The following is a 21508-nucleotide window of genomic DNA, read 5'->3' as shown; positions in this document are numbered from 1 at the left end:
TGTATGTTTTTATTTCACTTCCTTCATACACACATGAACCATCAAATAATTAATGCATTTTGCTGATTAAATAATAATAATACCTGTGCATTCTTTCTATTGAATATGGTCATACCAGTTATTTATTTGTTTAGAGTTGCTGCTCTTCATTTAATTGAAGTAATTTTGTGTCAGTTTGGTATAAAACAAAACCAGACCTTATTTTAATGAATTATGATAAAGATGAGTGCTTTTTATGTCTGGGTCATGATGTCATACAGTAATAAATGGGAAAGACAAATATCAGGTCAATAGTATCTCCTGGGGGAGGGTGGCTTTTGAAGGATGAAAAATCACACCGTTACTAAGAATTTCTACGATATGTTGATACATAATCAGCCAGATTAAGGCCTCTGGACATAATTATTCATAAATGATGATCAATTTTGTTGTTGTTTTTGCACCAATCAACTTATCATATGTCAGTTACATTGAAATACATAATTTTAATGGTGGTTGCTTGAACATGAAATCAACAAATGTGTGCCTGCAGTGATGTACATGTGATACCACCGTTTGTAAAAACTAATGAATTTCAGGAGGAAATCTGTTATTTTTTTGTATATGTTAATCAATTCTACAAATACTGGGAGAGGGATGGGGGGGGGGGGGGGTTAAAATTTGTGTTCAAATTTTAATGCAGTGAAAAATGTATTACATCATAGCCGTAATTTTGTTTCAAATTAACTCAGTGTCCGCCAGATTTGATCTTTTTTTTTTTCAGGTTATTAACTTTAAAGAAAACGAGGTTTGATTTGATATCTACCTGAATGTGTATTGCATTGTCTACCATGTATATAGTACATTAAAGTTTTTGTTGCATCCTGTACCAAGTTTTTGACATAAGGCATAATTAGGCATTATCAGTCATTTTTTAAAGATTAAGTGATGTTTTAGAATGATCGTCGAATGTAACACGTGTATTTGATATGTAAAGCCACGGCTTACATATTTATGGACGTTCAATGAATATGTTTACTGCTGCAATTGTAGGATAGCTGACGGGACGTTTCAGAAAATTTTGAGTACAGGTAATATTTTCAAACTTACAAAAAATTACTAAGCAATTTTTTTTTTATAAAAAAGTTCCTAATTTGAGACGGTTAACTTAAGTAACTTAAACCTATACTTGTTCAACATTTTTTTTAAAACTCGACACCCAACTTCCACCCCGCTACGAGGTCTGGGGGTATATACATGTATTAAAATGAATTGAATTGTATAAATACTTGGCAAAAATAACAAGAACAGGACAATGTGGGATCAAATCCCTTTAAATGATACATTTATAAAGCTAAATAAATGCTTCAATTTTCAGCGGACCTTATTTTTCCCTCGTAAATCTTTGCGCCTGGCACTTGTGGTGAAATGAATATATGCGTGGCGTGGTCTTCATCGTGTGCATTGTCTGTACATCCAACTTCTTTGATGTTCTACAGGCTAAACCCGCAGAACCGAAACTGCCGATACAACGTGAGTACAACGTTCAGGATCATTTTCCTTTTCTTGACATATTTGATTATGCTTACAATGTGAATGAATATAATTAGTCTTACTTACATATGCATAGAAGTTGAGTTGTCCAGACTTAATATAATTATTGTTATTTTGCCAGGAAAATAATGGTATTAAGCGGTCTATTACTAGCTGGAGAAATTGCATGATCCACCTAATAGACTTTCGATTAGCTGATAAGTAGTGATATGCTTTCATTTTGGGTTTTTCCCTCTATTACCGGTTTTGACTAAATCTAACAAGGCATACATGAGACAAAACCTTTTTTTTTTTTTTTTTTTTTTCCTTATAAAATAGCGTCTTTGAATAGAATAATCAAAAACACGCAAGAATTGTGCAAAACCTTTCTTCATTAAGCGCATTTTTCCTATTACATGACATTAAAAAAGAATTGCAGTAAACTCATGAGTATTTCTTACGGAAACTTTTAGTTCATTCATAGCTCTATAGAAAAGGCCAGCCTGAGACTGATATCTACACGCCCCATTTATCGATTAGTCAAAGAACTATATACATGTATGATACAAGTAAAATTTGGCCCCCATAATTCGCCATATTTTAAAGTGTCTCGGGTACAATAAAATGTTATGTTATTTTTTTTCAAGAGTTGATGTAAAAATATATTTTTCACCTATTTATTTGATTTAGTTGCACTAACTGGCAGTATATGACGTCAGAAGTGACGATATTTCTATAATTCAATCAAAATCAGTCAAAAATTGACATTTTTCTTATCTTTTATGAATAGGAAATATAGAGCGCATGCTTGAACAAGGAAAATATTTTTGTCACTTATAAGCCTTAGCTAGACACATCCCTGATTAAAATATGGTGTTTGTTCAGGCATGTACTTCATGTTTTCTGAAAGAAAAACTGCTTGAAAACAAGCTGTTTATTGCTAAAAGTGCAAAAATGGCGGGAAAAGATTGTCTTTTATACGTTGTCATATTTCTAAATTGTGGGCAGTTGAATAAAAATGAACATTATGTAAAAACATCACATATATATCTGTACAAAGAAAACAAAGAATTACTAGTACAGTAAAATGATGATGTACATTTTTAGGGGGCCATTTTAGGCCATATCATATATAGTCCTTTACAGCGGCTGAAACTGACAGGACTAAAATTGACACGCCCTGTTTATCGATTGGTCGACGCCTACAGCGAAAAATCACGGACTGCACAAAATAATCATGATGATGTCAGACTCGAAGTCTCACGGGAGACGATTTGGCTGTTTCTTTTAGCTAACGTACTTATGTACACTAACAGTAATTTAGTGAACTTTACTAACTTTTCATAATCAATTTATGAATTAGTTAAAACAAATGTGTTAATAAATATAATACAATATTTTATTTGATGATCCATGCGGGTTCTGAAAGTAGCGATAATTGCAGAAAAAAATACAAACTAACGCGGGTTATATGTATTTTTCTGCAATGTCGCTATCTTCATACCCCGAATGAATCACCAAAGAAAGCATTTTATTAGGTCACCCGAGTAAACTTAGGTGACCTACATGTATTGCTATCCGTTTTCGTCCGTCGTCGTGCGTCATGCGTTAACAATTTACATTTTTTTTAACAACTTCTTCTTAAAAACTACAAGGCTTATTGTTACCATTTTTGGCGTGAGGCATCTCTATGGTAAGAGAAATCTAAATTGTGAAATTCATGAATCTACCACCCCCGGGCCGCCATATGTGGGGCCAAATACATGTATGCAAAAAAAGCCAAATTTTCAAAAATCTTCTTCTCTACTCCCGCGCCTGTAAGGATGAAACTGGTTGCATAGTTATGATGTCCATGAAGCACTCTACCAAAATTGTGAAATTCATGACCCCTGGGTAAGGGGTTCAGGCTCTAGGGCGGGGCCAATATAGCCATATAGTAAAAATGTATTAAATCTTAGAAAATCTTCTTCTCTACTCCCATATATATTTGATAAAAACTAAATGCATGATTATGATGTCCATGAGGCCCTCTACCTAAATTGTGAAATTCATGGTCCCTGGGTCAGGGGTTCAGGCTCTAAGGTGGGGCCAATATGGCCATAAAGTAAAAATGTATTAAATCTTAGAAAATCTTCTTCTCTACTCCCATATATATTTGTTACAAACTAAATGCCTGGTTATGATGTCCATGAGGCCCTCTATCAAAATTGTGAAATTCATGACCCCTGGGTCATCTGTTTAAAAACCAGGAAGTCCTCTCCTGAATTTTTTATTTTCATGTTCCCTGGAGTATTTGACTCTAGGACAGGGCCAAAATAGATGTATAGGTGTTAATGCATATAATGTTAAAAAAATATCTTCTTTACTCCCACACACCTGAAAGGAAAACTGAATTCAAGATTTTGTAGACCAGATCTTTAAGTTTTTCGCCAAAATTATAGGTTACATAGTTCTTTTTGAAATATTTTAGGCAGGGAGATGGTCGTCATTACAAATTTATAATGTTTCTACTCCAGAATGAAACCTAATTTATTAAATGCATTATGAGTCTCCTTGACAAGTTTGTGTATGGGTTATATGCTATTCAGGTGACCGTTAAGGCCAATTGGCCTATTATTGTTTAAATGTGTTTTTTTGTTTTTTTTTTGGGGGGGGGGGGGGTAAAGTAAATTTTGTTTGAATCTTTTTGCAAGTTATAGAGTCAATAATTTCTTGCATAAAAAATAAGCTTAAGCATAGATGTACTACATTTATATTTATCTCATACGTGTGGTGTATATTACCCGTGTGATAAACCTTTGCTATATCACACGGGTGATGCTATATCAAATACTTCCGGTCGGAACTACTTTTGACACAGCCCCTCGCTTCAACGCTTCAGTGACATATTTTCAAAGATTTGCTAGTACTTTCAACATAACTATATCTACTACAAAAATTAATATAAAATTGATTTTGTTGAAGATTTAAATTACAAATACAGGAAAACACATAACTGCGTAGCACAGGCGTCGGAACCGGGGGCTATTGTGAGTGGGGGGGGGGGGGGGGTTAGCCCCCCCTCCCCCACACCTTTTTTGCAAAGTTATTCATAACCGTAACCACAAGACCCTTTTTTCTTGTTTGTCAAGATTTTTGATAAATTTAGCCCACTTCCAACTTTCAATTTGAAGTTTATAAAACTACAAATTACGTTAACTATCAAGGAGTTCATCCTGACAACGCGATGAAAACAGAGCGTTCTGGCGATCTGGTTGTGTTTATATACAAGAACTTACCGAAATAATGTTTCATGAGACTTTTATTCCACCACCAGTAAGCATCCTTATTCACTATTTTCAATTTTGAATCATAAGGCTAGCCTAGTGTTTGTTTTATTAAACATCATGCATCAACAACTGTTCCTTGTTCGAGTCAATTCAAACTAACGTGCATTCGCAACTTTGTGTATGTCAACAAACTTGATAATTCAAGTATTCTGATCGGTATTTCCATTTAATCAAGTGAATAAGCTCCAAGACAAATTATTTAGAGCTACAAAATCATTTCAAGGTTTATTTCAGTGATACTTTACATTAAAACAGTTAGATTTATCTCAGAAATGACGTACTAAATTGTATTGCGCAAGGTCACAATAACCGGATAACACAACGTTGCATCATCGTTTTTAATCTTTGAAAAAAAATCAATTTGGGTCATATAAGGGACTGTCTCAAAAGCTTCATAATATAAATCAAATTGTATGAGATAAATAGAACATCTATAATTGTGTAATTTTATATTTGCTTTATCCAACTCGTTGAAAAGGTTATATTCGCTCGGCAAGCCTCGCGAATATATACACCATTTCAACTCGTTGGATAAAGCAAATATAAAATCACACAATATAGATATCCTCTATATATTATGCATATATATCATATCAATAATGTTATGATTAACGTTCTATTTTTGATTCAGAGATTGACAGCATGCCTGTGGCGTTCAGTTACGCCGCATCTGACTTCTGTATTGAGAAACAATTATCTGGAGCCGGGGACTTCTGTGTTGAATTTGAGGCGGAATGTCACGAGTTCTGTAAAAAATAACAGCGTTCCATAGACTATCAATGAACACACCAAAAGATGCCATGTCCATAAGTGTGATTTTAATAGTGTTAAAAACAAAAACGTTACACATTTTGATTTGATGGTTCAAATAAAGGAAATAATTATTGATTTTTATTTGAGTTTTTAGGTTTTTTTTTTATCTTTCAGTATATTATGTGAAATATACTAATTAGAACTTATCAGATGATGGTTTGTCTAATGATATAATAAATATTAAATGTTCGGGAAACTTAATCTTGAATGGAAGCGAGACTCCCCTCACCAGCACCCCAAAACATTTGCAAACTGAAACTACTGTTCGAGTTTTGTTGTTAGAAATGATTGGAGATTGTGAATTTAAAAGAGAGCAAGACGTATCTTTTAATTTATTTAGACATAACAAACAAACAAACAAATTTATTAAACAAACAATCTATTTAAACATAACAAACAAACAAACAAAAAATTAAAAAATGTAACACCGTGTCCACGAACTTCACTGATGTTAAGCGCATGTGTATATTAATGCTTACAAACAACCTTATATAATCTTGCTGTTGGTATTATATCACATTCTTTATTTTTTCTATTCTTATATATTTACATTTTCTAATGTCTTTATCTATTATAACATTACTGCGCAAATCAAATTTGTTACGTATAATCAATAAATTTCATCCATCAATGACGCAAATGACGTACAGTTGGGGCACAAGCGGGGTAAAGATAATCGTACATGTACAATCTTTGAAAATTAAGGTCGCCGCGTTATCAAATCTATCAGAAAGATCCTCGGGCTTCAGAACCATTTTAACAAGAGCTTGGACTTTGGGTAGTTGAGTCAAACAAAAATGTGACGTAGGCATGTTTATTTCATTGCTAGCCACTCAGCCATTGATCTTTGAAACCAACAAGATTTATCTGGCATTTGGGCTTAGACTACGCAATCTGTGTATATTTCACTTAAAACTAACGTCATTCTAAACTTGTTTTGATGCAAAGAAAATATGGCGACGACAGACGTCCTACTGAAAGTACAAGGTTCTATGGTTCTAATTGATTTGAACACGCCCGACGAAAATGAACACCACATAAAATTAAAAAGATTTCTTTATTCTTTAAATAAAGGAGGGGTTGTATTGTACATGTACAAAAAGTGCTGTAGCCCGTGGGCCTCATTCTTTGGTCAAAATAGCAGCTACATGTATATCTGGGAGATGTTCTAAATTTGCATTTCTTCACACTAAAAGGCCATACTGTATTTAAAGTTTTGCTCAGACATTTATTTTTTATGAATAACTACAGTGTATATGTATTGCAAAACATATAGAATCCATATTATTTTGATAATTGTTGTTTAAAACCAGTTGGGGTTGAAAAATATTTTCAGTTTGAGTTTTACAATGCACTTATTAGCCATTTTGATATTTTATACAGACATGTTAACATTGTTTGTGGAAGTAGGGAACCTGATTTGTCCGAAAAGTCTTGACCAAAAAAAAAATAAAAATAGGAAAGAAAAAATTCATTTGAAACTCCACACTTCAATGACCAAGAAATCTTGGCAATGTAAAGACGCAATGATTATTATTGATGAAATAACACATACTTTTTTTCCTTTGTTTTTCAGTACACTTCTTCAGAGAGCAGCTCATCTAAAAAGACTTTCAAAGCTAGCAAGATTTCAAGGCCATAGAAAAAAGAGATTTTATTTAATATTCAATGTGAATAGAATGACTTATGCAATAAAATTAAGTGAAAATGCTCATTTTGCAGTGTTGGCGATTGTCATTCAACTTTTAATATTTACATTTTCCAGAGTCTTTGCCTGTGATAACACTACGTATTGATTTTGTACTATATAACCCATAACTTTAAATGTCGTGTAATTGGGGCGCCAGTGGGGTTTGCTTATTTATATTTTAATGTTTAATCATACAATGGCTTAAAATTATATAAATATAAGTACATGTAATAAGGAATCATACTTTAAAAATTATGAGATGATATTTTGGTCTGGGCATGATCAAATCTATCATAAAGCCCGTCGGGCTTTATTGGATTTGATCACACCCCGAACAAAATTATCACCTCGTAATACTCAAAGACTGATTCCATATTTCTTAAATATTATTGCACTGTATAAAAAATATGCAAATATTACTTATGATTCAAATATAAAGTAGGGACGGTTCCTTATTTTACATGTGTACTTAAACCAACTTTTATTCCCAACCGCTTATTTTCACAATTTATCCGAGTTTGACAGGTTTTTGACAACTAATTTTCACAATAAAGATAAAGATTTTCTAAAAAAAAACAACATACTGTACAAACCAAAGACATTTGAAGGCTGGTTCACAGCAAAAAATCTTTACGACGTGTCTCTTGCGAACCTCGCGAAAATGTCTCGCCAGCGAATAAAAGTTGGTTCACAGTACCTCATTCTACACTGAACATTCGTTAAAATTACGTCTACACTGTACATGTAGTTCACAACTGTCAGTTTAAAAAAAGGAGATGCTGTTAGCATTTTAATGCAAATATTTTAAAATTTCTCATGTTTAATGAAATAGAAATGTACAGTCAACTGTTTCTTCAAACACAATGTAAATTATAATGTATGTTTTTATTTCACTTCCTTCATACACACATGAACAATTGAAGAATTAATGCATTTTTCTGATTAAAAAATAATAATACCTGTGCATTCTTTCTATTAAATACGGTCATACCAGTTATTTATAATTATTTGTTTAGAGTTGCTGCTCTTCATTTTATTGAAGTAATGTTGTGTCAGTTTGGTAAAAAAAAAACCAGACCTTTTTTAATGAATTATTATAAAGATAAGTGCTTTTTAGGTCTGGTTTATGATGTCATACAGTAATGAATGGGAAAGACAAATATCAGGTCAATAGTATCTCCTGGGGGAGGGTGGCTTTTGAAGGATGAAAAATCACACCGTTACCAAGAATTTCTACGATATATTGATACATAATCAGCCAGATTAAGGCCTCTGGACATAATTATTCATAAATGATGATCAATTCTGTTGTTGTTTTTGCACCAGTCAACTTATCATATGTCAGTTACATTGAAATATATAATTTAAATGGTGGTTGCTTGAACATGAAATCAACAAAATATGTGCCTGCAGTAATGTGATAACACCGTTTGTAAAAACTAATGAATTTCATGGGAGAAAATCTATTATTTTGTTTATATGTTAATCAATTCTACAAATACTGAGAGAGTGAGGGGGGTTTAAATTTGTATTCAAATTTTAATGCAGTGAAAAACGTATTTCCTCATAGCCGTAATTTGTTTCAAATCATCTCAGTGTCCACCATATTTGATCTTTTTTTCATGTTTAAATAAAGAGGTTTTGATATATATATATATATATATATATATATATATATATAGCTGAATGTGTATTGCATTGTCTACCATGTATAGTGTATTAAAGTTTTTGTTGCATCGTGTTCCAAGTTTTTGACATAAGGCATAATTAGGCATTATCAGTCATTTTTTTAAGATTAAGTGATGTTTTAGAATGATCGTCGAATGTAACACGTGTATTTGATATGTAAAGCTACGGCTTATAATATATTTATGGACGTTCAATGAATATGTTTACTGCTGCAATTGTAGGATAGCTGACGGGACGTTTCAGAAAATTTTGAATACAGGTAATATTATCAAACTTACAAAAAATAACTAACTCAAAGCAAATTATTATTTTTTTTTTAAAGTTCCCAATTTGAGACGGTTAACTTAAGTAACTTAATCTTTTACTTGTTCAATTTTTATTTAAAACTCGACCCCCCACTTCCACCCCGCTACGAGGTCTGGGGGTATACACACGTATTAAAGTGCATTGTCTGTAAGAATGATTGGCAAAAAAAAAACAAGAACAGGACAATGTGGGATCAAATCCCTTTAAATGATGCATTTATAAAGCTAAATGAATGCTTCAATTTTCAGCGGACCTTATTTTTCCCTCGTAAATCTTTGCGCCTAGCACTTGGAGTGAAATGAACATGCGTGCTGTGGTCTTCATCGTCTGCATTGTCTGTACATCCAACTTCTTTGATGTTCTACAGGCTAAACCCGCAAAATTAAAACAGTTGATAGAACGTGAGTACCATGTCCAGGATCATTTTCCCTTTCCTGACATATTAGATTATGCCTACAATGTAAATGATTATAAAAAGTCTTACTTACATATGCATGTAGTCTAGTTTAGTATATTTTAGCACTAGTTCTCCCTTCCCCCTCTATCTTAAAAGAAAGACAAAGAGCCAAAAAAAGATTTTTTATACGAATTATTAGTCCGATAAGTGAATATCCTTAATCAATTTACAGAGAAGAAATGGGAGAACAAAGTTTACGAAATATACAGCACGTTTTAGCCTCATTAGGTATATGATATTCGCTAGACTGTGATATTACATTTTATAATACTTTCATGTTAAATACTGAAATCTGATTGCAGTAAAATTTTCTCTAAAATTAAGACATTCAGTATAACAAAATAATAAGTGCCTGTTTGGGAGGGTAACTGTTGAAATTGACACCCCTCGAAAAAACATTGTCAACCTCCGCTTCGCGTCGGTTGACAAGGGCTTTCTCGGGGTGTCAATTTCAACTCTTACCCTCCCAAACAGGCACTATTTATATAGTGTATTTATTAACAATTTATAATCATAATTGGTAAAGATAATTGGTTTAGATATTATGAAGACTGATTAAAACATAATAAAATGACATTGCAGACAAAATACATAACCCGCGTTTGCGGGTTTTGTAGATTTTTTCTGCAATGATCGCTACCTTCATTACCCGAATGAATCATCAAAGAAATTAAGCATTTTATTGTTTATATTAACAACTTTCTTTTAGCCAAGTGATAAATTAATTATGAAAAGTAAGTAAAATTCACTTAATTCCTGTTAATGTACGTAAGTACGTTAACTAAAAGAAACAGCCAAATCGTCTCCTGTGAGACTCTGAGTCTGACGTCGTCATGATTATTTCATGCAGTCCGTGATTTTTCCTAGGTAGTTGTAGGTCTCGACCAATCGATAAACTGGGCGTGTCAAGTTTGGTCCTGTCAATTTCTTGTCAGTTTCAGTCGCTGTAGATTTATTGTTGCCCGTGACGTAATATTATGATCATACAATAGCATCCATGTTTGCACAAACGACTGACGAGGAAGGTTACAAATTAGAGAATTAAGCTATGAATTTAATTGTTATATATTATATTATGTTTGTTTACATATCAAACTGTAGGTCCTCGACAAAACAAAACACTTATTAGGTTTGTTACTGACTGTTTACAGAAATTTGTGGTGTCGGTAAAGTCCATAGAAGGCTCGGCTCCGCCTCGCCGTCTATGGACTTTACCGACCCCACAAATTTCTGTAAACAGCCAGTAACAAACCTAATAAGTAATAATATACTGGCATGCGACCAGTTCTCGTCGAGTACCATTTCTCGCCAGTGCATTTTTACGTCATTTTTCGTATATAACTTTATGTGTTGATAAAATGACGTAACAATGCACTGGCGTTTTTACGCAAAATTAACGCGTTTATTCGCGAAAGTTTCGTGTTCATTAGCGAAACTAACGCGTTTGACTAAATCTAACAATGCATACGTGAGACAATCCGGTTTTCTTAAAAATAGCGTCTTTGCATAGAATAATCAAATACACGCAAGAATTGTACAAAACCTTTCTTTATTAAGCGCATCTTTCCTATTACATAACATTAAAAAAGAACTGCGGTAAACAAACAAGATACTTGACAGGTACCCTAGCCCACGTGCTATGATGCCTGATTAATTCTGTCTGCCCAGTGCTATCGGTAAATTACATTATAGCGATTTTAGGGCTCAGAGTGTTTATATAAGAAAAATCACGGACTGCACAAAATAATCATGATGATGTCAGACTCAAAGTCTCACAGGAGACGATTTGGCTGTTTCTTTTAACTAACGTACTTATGTACACTAACTGTAAATTAGTGAATTTTAATAACTTTTCATAATCAATTTATCAATTTGTTTAAAGAAAGATGTTAGTTAAAATAATAAAATACTTTTTTTGATGATTCATGCGGGTTATGAAGGTAGCGATCATTGCAGTAAAAATTACATAACGCATTAACGAGGGTTACATGTATATGTATTTTTTCTGCAGTGTCGCTACCTTCATATCCTGAATGAATCACCAAAGAAAGCATTATATATATATATATATATATATATATATATATATATATATATATATATATATATATATATATATATATATATATATATATATATATAATTATATGGGGGGGGGTAATTTTGTTTGAATTCTCTTGCAAGGTATAGAGTTCATTTCTTGCATAAAAAAATAAGCATAGATGTACTTCATTTATATATAATATGCATATGTATGATATCAATAATGTTAACGTTCTATTTTTGATTCAGAGCTTGTCAATGACCCAAGGGGCAGCATGCCTGTGGCGAGAAGTTACGCCGCATCTGACTTCTGTATTGAGAAACAATTATCTGGAGCCGGGGACTTCTGTGTTGAATTTGAGGCGGAATGCCACGAGTTCTGTAAAAAATAACAGCGTTCCATAGACTATCAGTGAGCACAACAAAAGATGCCATGTCTATAAGTGTGATTTAAATTGTGTTAAAAACAAAAACGTAACACATTTTCATTTGATGGTTCAAATAAAGGAAATTATTATTGATTTTTATTTGAGTTTTTATTTTTATTTTTTATCTTTTAGTATAGTATGTGAAATATACTAATTAGAACTTATCAGATGATGGTTTATCTAATGATATAATAAATATTCAGTGTTCGGGAAACTTAATCTTAAATGGAAGCGAGACTCCCCTCCCCCGCACCCCAAAACATTTGCAAACTGAAACTATTGTTCGTGTCTTAATTTGAAATAATGAATTTAAAAAAAGTATCTTTAAATTATTTAGACCTAAATAACAAAAAAACAAACAAAAAACAAACAAACAAACAAAAACAAGAAACAAGAAACACCTTGTCCACGAACTTAAATAACTGCAAGCAAGGCGGTTCGCGAATTTCACGGATATTAAGCGCATGTGTTTAGTGCTTACAAACAACTTTTTATAATTTTAAATTACTGGGTGTTTTTTTATTCACATTATATATTTTTGATTGTTATATATTTACATTTTCTAATGTTTTTATCTATGATAACATTACTGTGCAAATCAATTTTTACGCATAATTCAATAAAGAACTATATATGGTATGATCTAAATTTGGCCCCCATAATTCGCCATTTTTTAAAGTGTTTCGGATACAGTCAAATGTTATGCTATTTTGTAGAAGACTTTTAGGCCCAATCGGCATATCATATATAGTCCTTTCATCCATCAATGGCGCAAATGACGCACAAGCGGGGTAAAGATAATCGTACATATACAATCTTTGAAAATAAAGGTCGCCGCGTTATCAAATCTATCAGAAAGATCTTTGGGCTTCAGAACCATTTTAACAAGAGCTTGGACTTTGGGTGGTTGGGTCTAACAAAAATGTGACGTAGGCCTGTCTATTTCATCGCTAGCCAATCAACCATGGATCTTTGAAACCAACAAGATTTGTCTGGCATTTGAGCTTAGACTACGCAATCTGTATATTTCACTTGAAATTAACGTCATTTTAAACTTGTTTTGATGCAAAGAAAATATGGTGACGTCCTACTGAAAGTCCAAGGTTTTATGGTTTTTAATAATGGATTTGAACACGCCCGACTAAAATGAACATCACATAAAAATAAAAGGTTTTTTTTATTGCTCAAAGAAAGGAGGGGTTGTTTGGTACATGTACAAAAAGTGTTGTGGTCCATGGGCCTCTTTCTTTGGTCTAAATGGCAGCTACATGTAGATCTGGGAGATGTTATGACTTTGCATTTCTTCACACTAGATGGCCATACTGTATGTAAAGTTTTGCTAAGACATTTATTTTTATGAATAACTACAATGAAGATATAGAATCCATCTTATTTTGATTATTGTTTAATCAAGTTGGGGTTGGATGGGAGGGACTGAATCGCCATTGATTATGCTGACTAGACTTACCTCTCACAGTACGCATGCATTTTAGTCTCTTTCTATCCCTATTGCACCCAACTGGGTATAATCACTAATGCATTTTGCATAGGGGTAATGTTAACGTTAGGGTTCATAGCTCCGGCCCTAATTTTCGTTCAGCAACGAGGGACCTCTTGAATGAAAGCTCATCAAACTGTCTCTTTCCTGTTAAAATTTCGTGGTTTGAAGTCAGATTCGTTTTCCGGCAAAATGCGTCTGTATTGAAAAACCCTGAAAATAAAAGTATAAGTAGGGAATTTCTCATTTTTGGAAAGGGTGTACATCAAACAATTTCAATTCTTTTCTTCAAATGATAATTCAATTTTGACACTTGTTTTTAAAATTGCAAATCCTCTTTTCGGACATGTGTTAAGCATTCTGATTTAAAATGTCCCAATAAATGTATATACACTCTGCAAGTTTATGGACTATTTTGCTTAAAGGCACTACTTTGTTGTCCTACCGATTCTAAAAATAGTTAGAGGGATATACCCAACTCCCCTCAGTTAATAGTTATATATTGTGTCTTTCCCGGCAGAGTTCCGAAATACTTTTATTGCGATCATACTCCCCTCCCCGGTTAATATTAATGCTATCAAAAGATAATTTAAGTGCATGCAAGGTCTGGATCATGATGTCATACAAAGTAATGAATGTGACAGGTGAGCAATCGGGTCATTAGCACGGCCAAGGGGAGAGTTGCTGCTGAACTATTGGGAATTAACCAAGGATTTCAACATAAACAGACGATATTGAGGCCTCTGGACATAATTCGTCATATTTTATGATCAATTTTTACTTTATTTGGGGGGTTTTTTTCTGCGCCGACGTTAATTTTGTAATTAAGTGCTACGTGTACATTGTATATAGATATTTCGTTTTGTTAGCGATTCAATGAGAATAAACCTTTAAAGAAAAGTATGGCTGCACTTTAGGACATATTTGCGAGATAATAAACCTTTAAAAGCAGAGTTTTTCATTCAATTGTAGAAATGGTCAACATTGTGCATAACGTTTGCATCTTTTTGAAAATCCTGGCAGCACTACATCCAACACAGTAGCTATATGATTATAATTACATTTTCCAGTGTCTTTGCCTGTGATAAGACTACGTATTGATTTTGTACTATATAAACCAGAACTACAAATGACGCCAAATTGAGGCGCCATCGGGGTTTGCTTATTTATATTTTAATATTTAAGGGTGTTGTTTACTCAGGGTTTGAGTTCTCGAAATAGGATTGTTATAAAGTTCAATGTCATGAGTAAAATTTGTTCTAAACACAAAAAGTATCTGTGATATGAACTATTATTGACATAACATTCGATATTTCTACTATATTATGGAATTATGCCAAAACAAAAATAGACTTTTAGCCAAACAGAGGAAATTCGGACTAAATTTTGCAGATTCTGTATTCTGCTAAAACATTTTTGGTAGTACTCTAATATTAAAAGTTAAGATTTTATATTTTAGTCTATATAATTTTGCATATTTCTGGTAGTTTTTCCTCATTTATTCATTATAATAACCGTATGGCATGAATTTAAAAAATATTGAAATATGCTTAAAAACGAGAAAGGACACCATATCTCAAAATTTTGATCTTTGACCTCATATAAATTTTATGCCAACAGAATAAGATCAATATAAGTAGTTTAATACTATAAATGTTTTTGTATTATCATCATTCAATTTTTTGTAAAATTGGATCAAAAATTGGTAGGAATTTGAAAAGTGATAGAGGAAATTCGGACTGGAATAATTATAAAAATTGTGAAGGAAAACTTAATGCTTTGTATGTATTTAGTGTCACTGCCATTCATAAATTGTATTTCATTTTCAAAAGTGTTGAGCAATTTGTATTATTTTCACAATTAAGAAAATCTCAATCATAGTGTAAAATTGTAAGTGATTTTCCTTTAATTTTCCAAAAATATACAATGGCCATTAACTCAAAAAGTAGGTCATTGACCTACTTTTTTGAAAATGAAAGATAACACTACAATAAAAGGTCTATAACACACAATAGTTGGTTTTTGATTATCATCAGTGGATTTTTTTTTTCATTCTGAGTAAACGTCATCCTTAATCGTACGATGGCTTAAAATTCTATCAATATAAGTAATAAGGAATCATTCTCTGAATATTATGAGCTGATAATTTTGGTCGGGGCGTAATCAAATCTATCAAATAGCCCTTCGGGCTTTATTAGATTTGATCACGTCCCCACCGAAATTATCACCTTATAATACTCAAAGAATTATTATCAACCCCATGTAGAGTGGTTGAACACGAACGATAACTTTGTTCTGAATATCATCGTTTAATTTAAGTAACTGCTAAATGATGAAATAAATACATACATCTTGATAGATTTTCGTGTTTCCACAAAACTCAAAGTAGGCTGCGATATGTAAAACGACCAGTACTTATGTATTTTGATAATATTATCCGAACACTTATACTTCCGCTCGAAATTTCACAGGAACTAGACGAATCTCGCGGAAGTCTCGTGAACTTTCATTCGAGCAATTCTGGATTTAGTGCATAATTAGCAACGATAAAGAAATTAAACATTCCGGAAACATTCGCAGGGGTGTAGGGGGTGTGTAGCGATGAGCAGAACAATAGAATCGACAACTAATATGGGGGAAGTCGGAGATAAAAAAGAAAAATAATGCGTATTTATGAATTTATATCAGCTTTTGAAATATCAATCTCAAGTTCGATCAAGGGCAGATAAGCGATATTTCTCCTTTTTTCGAAAGTTATACGGAAAAAATCAAAGATTAAGTTTATTGTACCACAGTCTAAAATCTTAATTTATGTTGAAAATTGACAAGACTCTATTATAAAATAAACAAAAATGATACTAGGATCAGAAATAAACGCAACAGAAGCGACCGAAAATGACCCAAAACCCGGCGCTAAGTGCAGTTATCCTTTAAGTTCGTGTGTCAATATAAAGACTCATTGATATAAAGTCATCAATCATACTCCAAAAGTATCTTCGTTAAATTCTTTTGTAGAATTAATAAGAACAAATAAGACAGTGTGTATGTAACAGTTGTAAATTAAAATAACACTGTTTTATTGAATAAATACGTAAATAAAAATAAAGATATAGAGAAATTGATGTTAAAAAATATAGAAATTGCTATAAATAAGCTTAGAAATATTTAATTTTAAACTTTGAACATATTTACTTATTCGTTACAAATATGCACACATATACATTGTACTTATAAACTTTCCCTACATTAATACATGCATATTTATTTTTTTTCAATTAGTAATAAAAACTGCAGTCAATTTGTTTTAGTGAACAATGGAAAATCTATAATTCTATAAAAAAAAAAATTCAGCTTATTCGTAATGGTTATAAATCTTAATGAACAAATTTCTTTAAAAAAAAAAAGACTTTCAATAATTGGTGTAACTGTATACAATCATGTCATATTTTTTTTCAATTAGTAATAAAAACTGCAACACTTACAGTCAATTTTTTTTAGTGAACAATGGAAAATCTATAATTCTATAAAATATTTGTTCAGCTTATTCGTAACGGTTATAAATCTTAATGAACAAATTTCTTTAAAAAAAAAAAGACTTTCAATAATTGGTATAACTGTATACAATCATGTCAATAAAACAGATTATTTCAATTTTATAAATCAATGTAAAACACATATTTAAACAATAAAATGCTTTCTTTTATGATCCATTCGGGATATGAAGGTAGCGACATTGCCGAAGAAATGATCACTACCTTCATAACCCGCATGGATCATCAAAGGAAGCATTTTATTGTTTATAGTAACATCTTTCTTTTAACTAATCAATAAATTGATTATAAAAAGTAAGTAAAATTCACTAAATTACTGTTAATGTACATAAGTACGTTAGCTAAAAGAAACAGCCAAATCGTCTCCTGTGACACTTTGAGTCTGATATTATCATGATTATTTCGTGCTGTTCGTGATTTTTCTTAGGTCGCTGTAGGTTTCGACCAATCAATAAACAGAGCGTGTCAATTTGAGCCATATCAGTTTCAACCGCTATAGATATTGATTAATCGATAAACGGGGCAAGTTGATTTCAGTCTGGCTGTTTCTATAAAGCTATGATTTAACTATAAGTTTACGTAAGAAATAGAGGGAATAATACTTTGTAGATGTAAATTTATGCTCATGTTCGAACGAACCTCAAAAACTATATTTGTTTTGCTGTCGACTGAGATATGAAGTTACTTCGTTCAGTCGTACATGTAATTTCGGCGTATCCATTCACGAAGTTTTCAAAAAAGTTGAAAAACTTCGCGTGACGAGCCCCTGTGATCTATGTTCATTAAGTAACAACTTTCTACAGGTTTCTATATGAAATGATTTTGCATCATGCGCGGATCTAGAGGGGGGGTCGGGGGGGTCCCGACCCCCCCCCCCCCCTGGAAAATGAAAATTTATTAAATTTACATAGTAAAATTATCGCGAAAATATGCCTCGGACCCCCCCTGGCAAACACAATTATCCTTCGGACCCCCCCCCCCTGGAAAAATTTTCTGGATCCGCGCATGTGCATAAATCAAAACCTGTATTGACACTTGTAATTCGCTAACGGGTATTAATTCGAATTTGAATATGAATACAGTAACTATTGATAATACTGTGATTATGTATTGCATGGTACAAAATGAGGACATTTTGATCTTGAGGATTAAAGGTTGTTTCAATCAAATAATTATATTACTCATTTGTTACGATTAATTGTTGTTATGACAAGTTTCAAACGCAACACGTGCAGTTAAAAACCACGGCGTAATTATATGAATTGTACATAATATAGGAACATCCTGTGAGTATGTATAGTGCAAAAGCCAGCCGACAGTAGTTGTTCGGATAATTTTAAAAACAGGTAAATGTATTACCCAAACATTTTTACTTATTTTAAAATTGGCACCTTTTCTGAAACAAAAGACATGATTATTAGATTATCAAAATGTTTTACTTTAAACAAAGTTAACAATGTTAAGGAATCCATCAAGAACAAAGTACCTGGGTATATTAGTTTTGCTCAGTTTTTTCCCTATCAGACTAGCTGATTAAAAAAACAGAATTTATTTAATCCAACAAATGCTAGGGCATTATTCATTACTAGACGCATGGTCTTTCCAGATAATTTGAAAAAAGGCATGCGTAACTTATTGAAGTAATGCTAACATATAAAAAGTCATACTTTTTAACATGAAATTTATGGCTAATCATTCAAACCAAAATGCAAAATATGCGTTTCTCTTTAGCTATTTATATTATTTATCGTTATCGTTTTTATGCGTTTCTCTTAGCTTTTGAAATAATTAATTTATTTTATTTGAAAAAAATAAATTAAAAAATTGAAAAATTCATATAATCCTTTTTCAAAACCATGAATTTATTAATTTACTAGTATATATTACTTTCACACAGCGGACATTGTAATTTTCAGAAGACCGTTTATTTTGTTCAAAGTAAACATCATTTTCGTGTGTCAAGATGAGCATGCGCACAAAGGTCTTCATCATGTGCATTGTCTATGCATCAAACTTCTTCGATTATCTACAGGCTTCACCGGCTGGAAAGTCGAAACAAAGTAAGTAATTTTTTTGGTATTGTTTATTGGTCAACAGCTGTACATCTGATCGACGTATACAAGACAATTAATAGACACATGTTAATATGCACGTAATGGGTCGCTTGAAGAAATGCTAGTTTATATATGGAGTTTTTTTTATAACAAAAGCATTCTTAATATATTTACCTAATTTGCACAAATCTTATACATTTTGAGTGTATTATATCGAGTTATCACCCTTGACTTACGAGGGTCAATTAACTTTAAAGCAAAGATTTCACTGACAATTGTGAGGTTCTTCGTGTCTGCATTCAGGTATTATTATGACCCTGCAATATATGGTTATCTTGAATGTGCCGGTAAATGTATAATATACATGTTGATATAATAATATGTATGTACTGTTTTGATTCAGATCTTGAGAATTCCCTTGTTGACAAAATAAGCAAGAGTTATTCTGGGTTCGACTTCTGTATGGAGAAACATTACGATGGTTCTGAGTTCTGTCATCAGTTTAAGGCGGAGTGTCACGAGTTCTGTGAGAAGAGGAAATGACAACCATGGTTAAAAGATTGCAACGTGATGCAAACCATGATAAACTGTGATTTAAGCATGCAAATAATGTACCACATCATGATTCAATTAAAAGCGTGATAATTAAAGCATGATTTATATGTCACACACATTAATGATGCTATTAACATCCACGATGTATTTTTTGTTCTGTTTCGTATGGAAATCGATTTTGATATATATAGAAAATGACAATATTGGTGAAATTTATGCAAAGCATTTAAGACATCGGTGTATCATTAATATTCGCCTTTCTTTACATTTAAAATTCATTACCTAGCTTAATTACGTATTGGTATCTTTAAAGAGACAGTGTGGCACACCTTTTTAAAAAACCGACTTTAACAAATTTTCCGAATGGGTTTGATATTTTTGTACTACTCATAAATGTAATTACAAATTTCTCCATGAAATAAAATCTAATTACCGGGGTATTTCATTAAAATTATCAATTATTTATAACCCATAAATACATGCATCGCAACGTGTAACGGGGTTCCGCCTTTCTGTATACTATAACGCATGCGTATTTACTATAAAAAAAAAAAACACGTGCGAAGATTCTCCAGGACAGGTTTGTTGATAGAAATATATCTTTTCTACTTCTCCTAGGTAATATTTGTTCAAAGTTTTTAATTAACCAGAATCATCATTTTTTAAGCATGAATCTTGCGTTTTCATTTCAGGAAGTGCTATATTTTACTAAATTCATTTTCTAAGAGGGGCTCGTTTAGAGGTTATTTGACAAATTTATGTCTGTTAATTTTGAAATGAACTGAAGTCAGTTAACCATCTATAAATTATCGAGAAAGGATGACGTGTTCCGTTTTAAGAGTCTCTTTTACCTCGTATTCCATGATGATCGTAGTCGGGCGAGAATCTTGTAATTTTTAGCACGTGTCAATTATTGTCGATCAAAATCCACGTGGTACAAATAAACGATATAAGATTACTCGGTTTGTTCATTGTTGGTACAAGCTTCCGTAGTTTTCATGGTCTTCCCGAGATCAACATATTTAATCCAAAAGAAGCAGCAATTTCTGCATTTATTTGTAAATTTCTCTTGCATGATAAAGTTGTACCAACTCATTGAACACAGACTCTGAACTTTTGGGGGGTTTAGGCAAAGAAAGCAAACTATTAATAGAAAATTCACAAAAATTCAATGCAATAATACACATGATTTCCATGAGTTCAAAATCGTCATCTTTTCGTTTGCAACAGTGGAGGACTTAAGTTTTAGGCCACGAAGGTCAGTTGTATAAAGTACTATAATTTGCACTAAATTGCATTTCTCATGCGATTGTTTATACCTAAGTGGGAGTTTTTGTTTATTTGGCATACATCGAGAAAATTCCGAATTTGCGGGAGCATTTTTCTTTATTACTGAAACGGGGAATAGTTCCCGTTTAGCGTAATCATTCCTCACTAGGGTAACTGTGTCCAACCTGTTCAAAGACTTAAACAAGCTGACCTCCGACATCCAACATGTCCAAGTAGTTTTATATCATGACATTCACATGTGTCGTAAATTAGCTGTTCGATCTTTTTGTGTAGCATTGTGATCGACAACACAT

General features: G+C 32.4%; 3 long non-coding RNA genes across 3 annotated transcripts; all 3 read left to right on the top strand.

The window, feature by feature from the left end:
• The first annotated feature begins 938 nt into the window (after positions 1-938).
• Positions 939-5735, top strand: LOC136271537 (uncharacterized). The gene is made up of 3 exons (XR_010709446.1): positions 939-1070; positions 1358-1512; positions 5473-5735. It is a non-coding gene; the product is annotated as an uncharacterized lncRNA (long non-coding RNA).
• Positions 5736-9184: 3449 nt separating this feature from the next.
• On the top strand, positions 9185-12366 carry LOC136271646 (uncharacterized). Its single transcript, XR_010709581.1, has 3 exons — positions 9185-9292; positions 9588-9740; positions 12089-12366. It is a non-coding gene; the product is annotated as an uncharacterized lncRNA (long non-coding RNA).
• A 6226-nt stretch (positions 12367-18592) lies between these two features.
• LOC136271154 (uncharacterized) lies at positions 18593-20073 on the top strand. The gene is made up of 3 exons (XR_010709003.1): positions 18593-18662; positions 19233-19376; positions 19774-20073. It is a non-coding gene; the product is annotated as an uncharacterized lncRNA (long non-coding RNA).
• Positions 20074-21508: the final 1435 nt, after the last annotated feature.

The sequence above is a fragment of the Magallana gigas genome, chromosome 9 (assembly GCF_963853765.1).
Source record: "Magallana gigas chromosome 9, xbMagGiga1.1, whole genome shotgun sequence".
NCBI lineage: Eukaryota > Metazoa > Mollusca > Bivalvia > Ostreida > Ostreidae > Magallana > Magallana gigas.
This window is presented reverse-complemented; position numbering and strand designations above follow the sequence as displayed.